At 40.5% G+C, this 7,127-nt stretch overlaps 1 long non-coding RNA gene across 1 annotated transcript; it reads left to right on the plus strand.

Annotated features, from left to right (window-relative positions):
- The first annotated feature begins 271 nt into the window (after window positions 1-271).
- LOC120968460 (uncharacterized) lies at window positions 272-809 on the plus strand. The gene is made up of 2 exons (XR_005762964.2): window positions 272-434; window positions 543-809. It is a non-coding gene; the product is annotated as an uncharacterized lncRNA (long non-coding RNA).
- The last annotated feature ends 6,318 nt before the right edge of the window (window positions 810-7,127 follow it).

Below are 7,127 nucleotides of genomic sequence, written 5' to 3' on the forward strand. Positions count from 1 at the left end.
TTACAAATATTTTTTTCTCTAAGTTTTGGAAAGTGGTTGCTTCGGTGCCCAGAGCCACTCAAATGGTTGTATTATTATATGAAATTTAATGTGCATGGAAAGGACCTCTAAGATGTAACTTTGGCCCATAAAATTTTTGTTATGTAAGGATACAAGTAAATATGGCAATTCTATTATACCAAAACTCGAAAGAAACCATTAATGCGGAAAACGATAAAGGGGCAAGAATCATTGTGCATTCGCTCCTCTTTATAAACAGTGGTGCTGGAAAGATATGTTCAGAGAAGGACAACATCAAGAGAAAATAAGTAATAGCAAGGCAGTCTTGATGATGGCACTTATCAAGAACAAGACACACATTCTCTTTTGTCTTGGTCTTTTGTTGACGTGTACCACTTTTCTGTGTGGCCCTGCGGCAGCGGGGAGGGATGTAGGTAATTTCCAAACGAGTTTCTTGATATTAAACAGACCCAAATGATTATGTATCATGTATTCCATACTTATTAATTTGTATGTTGTGGTGCTTCCTTCATTGTGTTTAGGTACCAACGCTGCATTTGGAATCCAATGTTTTACTTACTTGGTGTGCATGGACTCATATCAGTATGCCGTTGATTACTGCAACAAGGAGTGCAAAATACTTGGTTATGACGGCCAGAAAGGCTACTGCAAGAAGGAGAATCCTGGCGTGTTTTGTTGTGCCTAAAGTTAAAAGACATGTTATATTGTCATTTCGTAGAAAATCATTGCATGTATTTGCTAGTCAGAATACTAATTTATCTAGATTATATGAGAATTTCAATAACGTATACAGATAGTTGCTTTTGAAGACCAACTGGACTAGCCGATCAACTCTTCAGGTCATATGAATCAACAATGAGCGTGCTAAAAACTGGAAGTACTCATAAACTTAAAAATTAAATTGGGGAGTGAATTAATGGAAATGTATGAGAAACACATTGGGTATATGAAATTTTGTTATTAAACGATGCTAGTTAATACCAACTGATCTATGTACAACTCAAAAAAGTACATATTTGAACCCTGGCCTATCACAAATGTCTAAGAACCAACCCCAATCTTTGAAACAATCTAACTTGCAATTCTAAACTGTCAAAGTCGGTTAACTTTCAATTTTTCCTATCCTCAAACTAGTATTTGGTGAGTTGATATGGTTTGGAACAGTTGACCGCCTAGTCAGCTGTCGTGTCACTTAATATATTTGTGAATATGTATTTTATTGTATGTTGTAGTCTGGTTGGCGAGATTGGCCCTATAGTTGAGAAAAACTCAGATAAAAGCAATGGGCATTTAATGACTACAACTCTTGTATCCCAACGATATAGGATTCGTGCTGCCGTAGTAAACTTTTCTATCCTAGCATTCAGAATAACACTTCATGTTCTGCCTGCCGTTAGCTTCTCTTTGACTCACTCTCTGTGATCCTAGGTACCTGCAAGGACGAAGAACGCGGATGAGACAGGAGACATCTATGAAGCAATTTTATGTTACACATACGGGGCATAAATTCAAAGTACTTCCATAGATCCCTCCAATAAATACATAGGGTTGTAGGGCTATGCCTCAACCCATGACGATACTTTAGATATGGAGAATAGATCACAAGTACAAACCATCAAAGAACACATCATGAATATTGATTGATAATATGTCTTACAATAGTTGCCGGATGTGATAGACGATTACAAAGTATGGCTAGTTGGATGAGTGCTTGGTGGAGGAGATGGTGGCGGCTATCGAAATGAGATGGGAAATGGCGGCGGCTAGGGTTGCTTTGGACGATGAAGATTGAGGTTTTGGCGATGCTCTGTTGCTATTACGGGGTTGATCACTTCATGGTATTTGTAGGGTTGGTCCAGGGGACCTTCAACAGTCCATACGACCGCTCATACAAGCGTGTGCGGTCGTATGGAACACCGTCTTGCTATGTTCGTCCTGGCGTGCCTCCCTCTTGATCTCGTCTATATCCTCTTTACTCCCTTCCTTGCATTAGCTTGATTTCCTGCAAATTTAACCCATTTCCTATGGAAATAATATATAGATCAGATATTTGGAATCCTTTGCATTAATTAGTCGTTAGTAGCAATATCAGAACGAATATCTAAGTTTTTAAGAAATATATTGGTTTATGCTCTTGTATCATGAGTGCAAGAACAACAATCGTCAACTCCACCAAGCTTAGACTTGATCTTCCTCGACCAACACAGAGGGAAATCCAAAACGTAAGGAACTTAGTTGTTTACACCAAATAAATGAGATGGTTTTGCTTCAGTTATGATTAGTACGCCTAGATAACCCTCCACTTCTTGACTTCAAAACTTAGTATAGCTATAGTGGTGGCATGGTTATTATGCAAGTGTAAGTGAAGCTAAGATAATCAACACAAAGCTCTTGCTCAACTAGACAAAATAACACAGTAACACTTGATTCTATTTTTTCTACTCAACACTTGCTTGCCGGGAATGCACGGAAGAGATTGCATTTCTTGAGCAATGAATGCATATATTAGGGAATGAAAGTTATGTAAAGACAACATCATTCTAGAGTAACTATCTAACTCACCCTCGAGTGTCTCATCATCAAGGCTCTAAAGAATTTTATTTAAATCATTGCTTGCTGAAACTTTTGTTGTCTGGTGATGGAATGCCAAAGAAATGATCAAGCATAAGGTTTCGTGGTGGCTTAAGTTTGAGTATTATGGACCAATATGTTGTCACTTTCGAGCTCTTGTGATCAGTGCCAGGTTATAACCACATACACACACATTCAAGAAAAAGTTGAATAAAATTCGAGGTAGTTTTGCCACTACATACGGTAACATAATCATAGCCAAAATCTCAATCAAAACTCTAGTGGATTGTTCATTGTCCAGCGGAGTTTTCAGCATGACATCAAGAAAGGTGGTACCCACATTTACACGCCTACACGTGCATAGAGTAGTAAGACCATAACACTAGGGTGAAGCTGAAGCGACATGTACGAATATAAGAAAGATTGTTGGCATAATATCATTCACCTTTCAACTAATTTTCTCTGGAAAATTTTATCCACAAGGGCTATAGATTTTTTTTTTAAATTTACACTATGGGGTTCGGTATCTCTAACATCATCACTCGACAAGTTTTCAACACCCAAGTCTTGTGAGACTTTCTGTTGTGCATGGTTATTCTTTGTTAACATCACTTTATTTTAATAGCCAGATTTTTATGGATTCCTTCAGAAAGTTACAAATATATGTTTTATCTCTAAGTTTTAGAAAGTGGTTGCTCCGGTGCCCTGAGCCATTCAAATGGTCGTATTATTATATGAAATTTAATGTGCATGGAAACGACCTCTAAAATGTAACTTTGGCCCATAATATTTTTGTTATGTATAAGGATACAAGTTAATATGGCAATTAAATTATACCAAAACTAGGAAGAAACCATTAATGCTAAAAATGATAAAGGGGCAAGAATCATTGTGCATTCGCTCCTCTTTATAAACATCGGTGCTAGAAAGATACGTTTAGAGAAGGACAACATCAAGAGAAAATATGTAATAGCAAGGCAGTCTTGATGATGGCACTTATCAAGAACAAGACACACATTCTCTTTTGTGTTGCTGTTTTGTTGACGTGTACCACTTTTCTGTGTGGCCCTGCGTCAGCGTGGAGGGACGTAGGTAATTTCCAAATGAGTTTCCTGGTTGAGTTTCTTGACATTAAACAGGCCCATATGATTATGTATCATTTATTCCATACATATTAATTTGTATGTTGTGGTGCTTCCTTCACTGTGTTTAGGTACCAACGCTGCATTTGGAATCCAATGTTTTACTTACCCGGTGTGCATGGACTCATATCAGTATGCTGTTGATTACTGCAACAAGGAGTGCAAAATACTTGGTTATGACGGCCAAAAAGGCTACCGTAAGAAGGAGAATCGCGGCGTGTGTTGTTGTGCCTAAAGTTAAAGTTATGTTATATTGTCATTTTGTAGAAAATCATTGCATGTGTTTGCTAGCCACAATACTAATTTTTCTGGATTATAGGAGAATTTCAATATAGTATACAGGTAGTTGTTTTCGATGACCAACTTGACTAGCCGATCAATTCTTCAGGTCCTATGAATCAACAATGAGCCAGCTAAAATTAGGAGTACTGATAAACTTAAAAAAATAAATTGGGGAGTGTGAGAAACACATTGGGTATATCAAATTTTGTCATTAAACGATGCTAGTTAATACCAACTGATGGATGTACAACTCAAAAAAGGTCCATATTTGAACCCTGGACTATGACAAATGTCTAAGAACGAACCCCAATCTTTGAAATAGTCTAAGTTGCAATTCTAAATTGTCAAAGTCGATCAACTTTCAACTTTTCCTCTCCTCAAACCGGTATTTGTTGAGTTGAAGTGGTTTTGAACAATTGACCGCCTAGTCAGCTGCCATTCTAGAGTAACTCTCTAACTCACCCACGAGTGTCTCATCATCAAGGCTCTCAAGAACTTTATTTAAATCATTAATTGCTGAAACTTTTGTTGTCTGGTGATGGGATGCCAAAGAAATGATCAAGCATAAGGTTTTGTGGTGGCATAAGTTTGAGTAATATGGAGCAATATGTTGTCCCTTTCGAGATATTGTGATCAGTACCAGGCTATAACCAGATACGCACATATTCAAGAGAAAGTTGAATAATATTCGAGATAGTGTTGCCAGTACGTACGATAACATACTCATAGCCAAAAACTGAATCGAAACTCTAGTGGATCGTTCTGTCCAGCAGAGTTCTCAGCATGACATCAAGAAAGGTGACAATCACATTTACACGCCTACACGTGTATAGAGTAGTAATACCATAACACTAGCATGAAGTTGAAGCGCCATGTATGAATACATCAAAGATTTTTGGCATAATCTCATTCACAAGAGTTATAGAGTCTATTATACTTGACACTATGGGGTTGGGTATCTCTAACATCGTCTTCTCTACAAGTTTTTTCAACACCCAAGTCTTGTGAGCATTCACTAGTAGAAAAAGAGGCTTCCATACGCCCCCATTAGTCCCTAAAATAATTGAACCGCGACCAAAGGGGTCTTTAGTCGCGGTTCGGGAGGAGACCCGCGACCAACTATCTGGGCCCAGCGCGCTCGGTCGACAGCTGGCGGACGGGAGGGGCTTTAGTCCCGTTGGCATGGCCAACCGGGACTAAAGGTCCTCAGGCTGGCCCGAAGGCCTTTAGTCGCGGTTGGCCAGGCCAACCGGGACTAAAGGCCCATCCCTATATATAGGACTCAGCTCACTTCACTTAGCCACAATTCAGAAGGGGGTGGTGGGTTTGCTTTTGGTTCCTCCTATGCACACAAGGTGTTCGATGAAATGCCCGAGAGCATGAAACAAACATGATATGAAGTGTCCGAGCCACACTTGAGCTTTCTCATTTATTTTTCCTCCGCGATCGCGGTTAGCAACTTGAACCTTTCATGTGTCATTGATAAAATATGCATGTGTGTAGTTCATTGTTTAATTTGTATTATTTCTAGCTAGTTAGTTTAACAAATGCATGATGGTTAATTATATACTTTATATAATAATAATGCAGATGAATCGGCAATGGATGTACGGTCCCCGACTCTCCGGCGAGTTCACTACGGGTTTGAAAGATTTCCTCGTAGTGGCAAATGCGAACAAGCAGCGAGGTTTTATTATCTGTCCATGTGCTGTCTGTAAGAATCAGAAGGGTTACTCCTCCTCAAGCGACGTTCACATGCACCTGCTTCGGCACGGTTTCATGCGAAGCTATAATTGTTGGACCAAGCATGGAGAAAGAGGGGTTAGAATGGAAGAAGATGAAGAAGGGGATGATATCGATGACAACTATGATGATCATTTCGGTGATACTTTCATGGAGGATGATGCTGAAGGTGGGGAAGGGTTAGGTGAAGGTGAAGAAGAGGCACATGATGAGCCCGCTGATGATCTTGGTCGGACCATTGCTGATGCACGGAGACGCTGCGAAACTGACAAGGAGAGGGAGAATTTGGATCGCATGTTAGAGGATCACAAAAATTCGCTGTACCCAGGATGCGATAATAGTCTGAAAAAGTTGGGCTGCACACTGGATTTGCTAAAATGGAAGGCACGGGAAGGTGTAGCTGACTCATCATTTGAAAATTTGCTGAAAATGTTGAAGAATATGTTTCCGAAGAATAACGAGTTGCCCGCCAGTACGTACGAAGCAAAGAAGGTTGTCTGCCCTCTAGGTTTAGAGGTTCTGAAGATACATGCATGCATTAACGACTGCATCCTCTACCGCGGTGAATACGAGAATTTGAATGAATGCCCTGTATGCACTGCATTGCGTTATAAGATCAGAGGCGATGACCCTGGTGACGATGTTGAGGGCGAGAAACCCAGGAAGAGGGTTCCCGCCAAGGTGATGTGGTATGCTCCTATAATACCACGGTTGAAACGTCTGTTCAGGAACAAAAAGCATGCCAAGTCGTTGCGATGGCACAAAGAGGACCGTAAGTCCGACGGGGAGTTGAGACACCCCGCTGATGGAACGTAATGGAGAAAGATCGACAGAGTGTTCAAAGATTTTGCAGCTGACGCAAGGAACATAAGATTTGGTCTAAGTACTGATGGCATGAATCCTTTTGGCGAGCAGAGCTCCAGCCATAGCACCTGGCCCGTGACTCTATGCATCTACAACCTTCCTCCTTGGTTGTGCATGAAGCGGAAGTTCATTATGATGCCAGTGCTCATCCAAGGTCCAAAGCAACCCGGCAACGACATCGATGTGTACCTAAGGCCATTAGTTGATGAACTTTTACAGTTGTGGGGCAGACCTGGTGTACGTGTCTGGGATGAGCACAAAGAAGAGGAATTTGACCTACGAGTGTTGCTTTTTGTAACCATCAACGATTGGCCTGCTCTCAGTAACCTTTCGGGACAGACAAATAAGGGATACAATGCATGCACGCACTGCTTACATGCGACTGAAAGTGTACGTTTGGGTAATTGTAAGAAGAACGTGTACCTGGGTCATCGTCGATTTCTTCCCCGAAATCATAACGTAAGAAAGAAAGGCAAGCATTTCAACGGTAAGGCAGATCACCGG

The sequence above is a fragment of the Aegilops tauschii genome, chromosome 1 (genome assembly GCF_002575655.3).
Source record: "Aegilops tauschii subsp. strangulata cultivar AL8/78 chromosome 1, Aet v6.0, whole genome shotgun sequence".
Lineage (NCBI taxonomy): Eukaryota > Viridiplantae > Streptophyta > Magnoliopsida > Poales > Poaceae > Aegilops > Aegilops tauschii.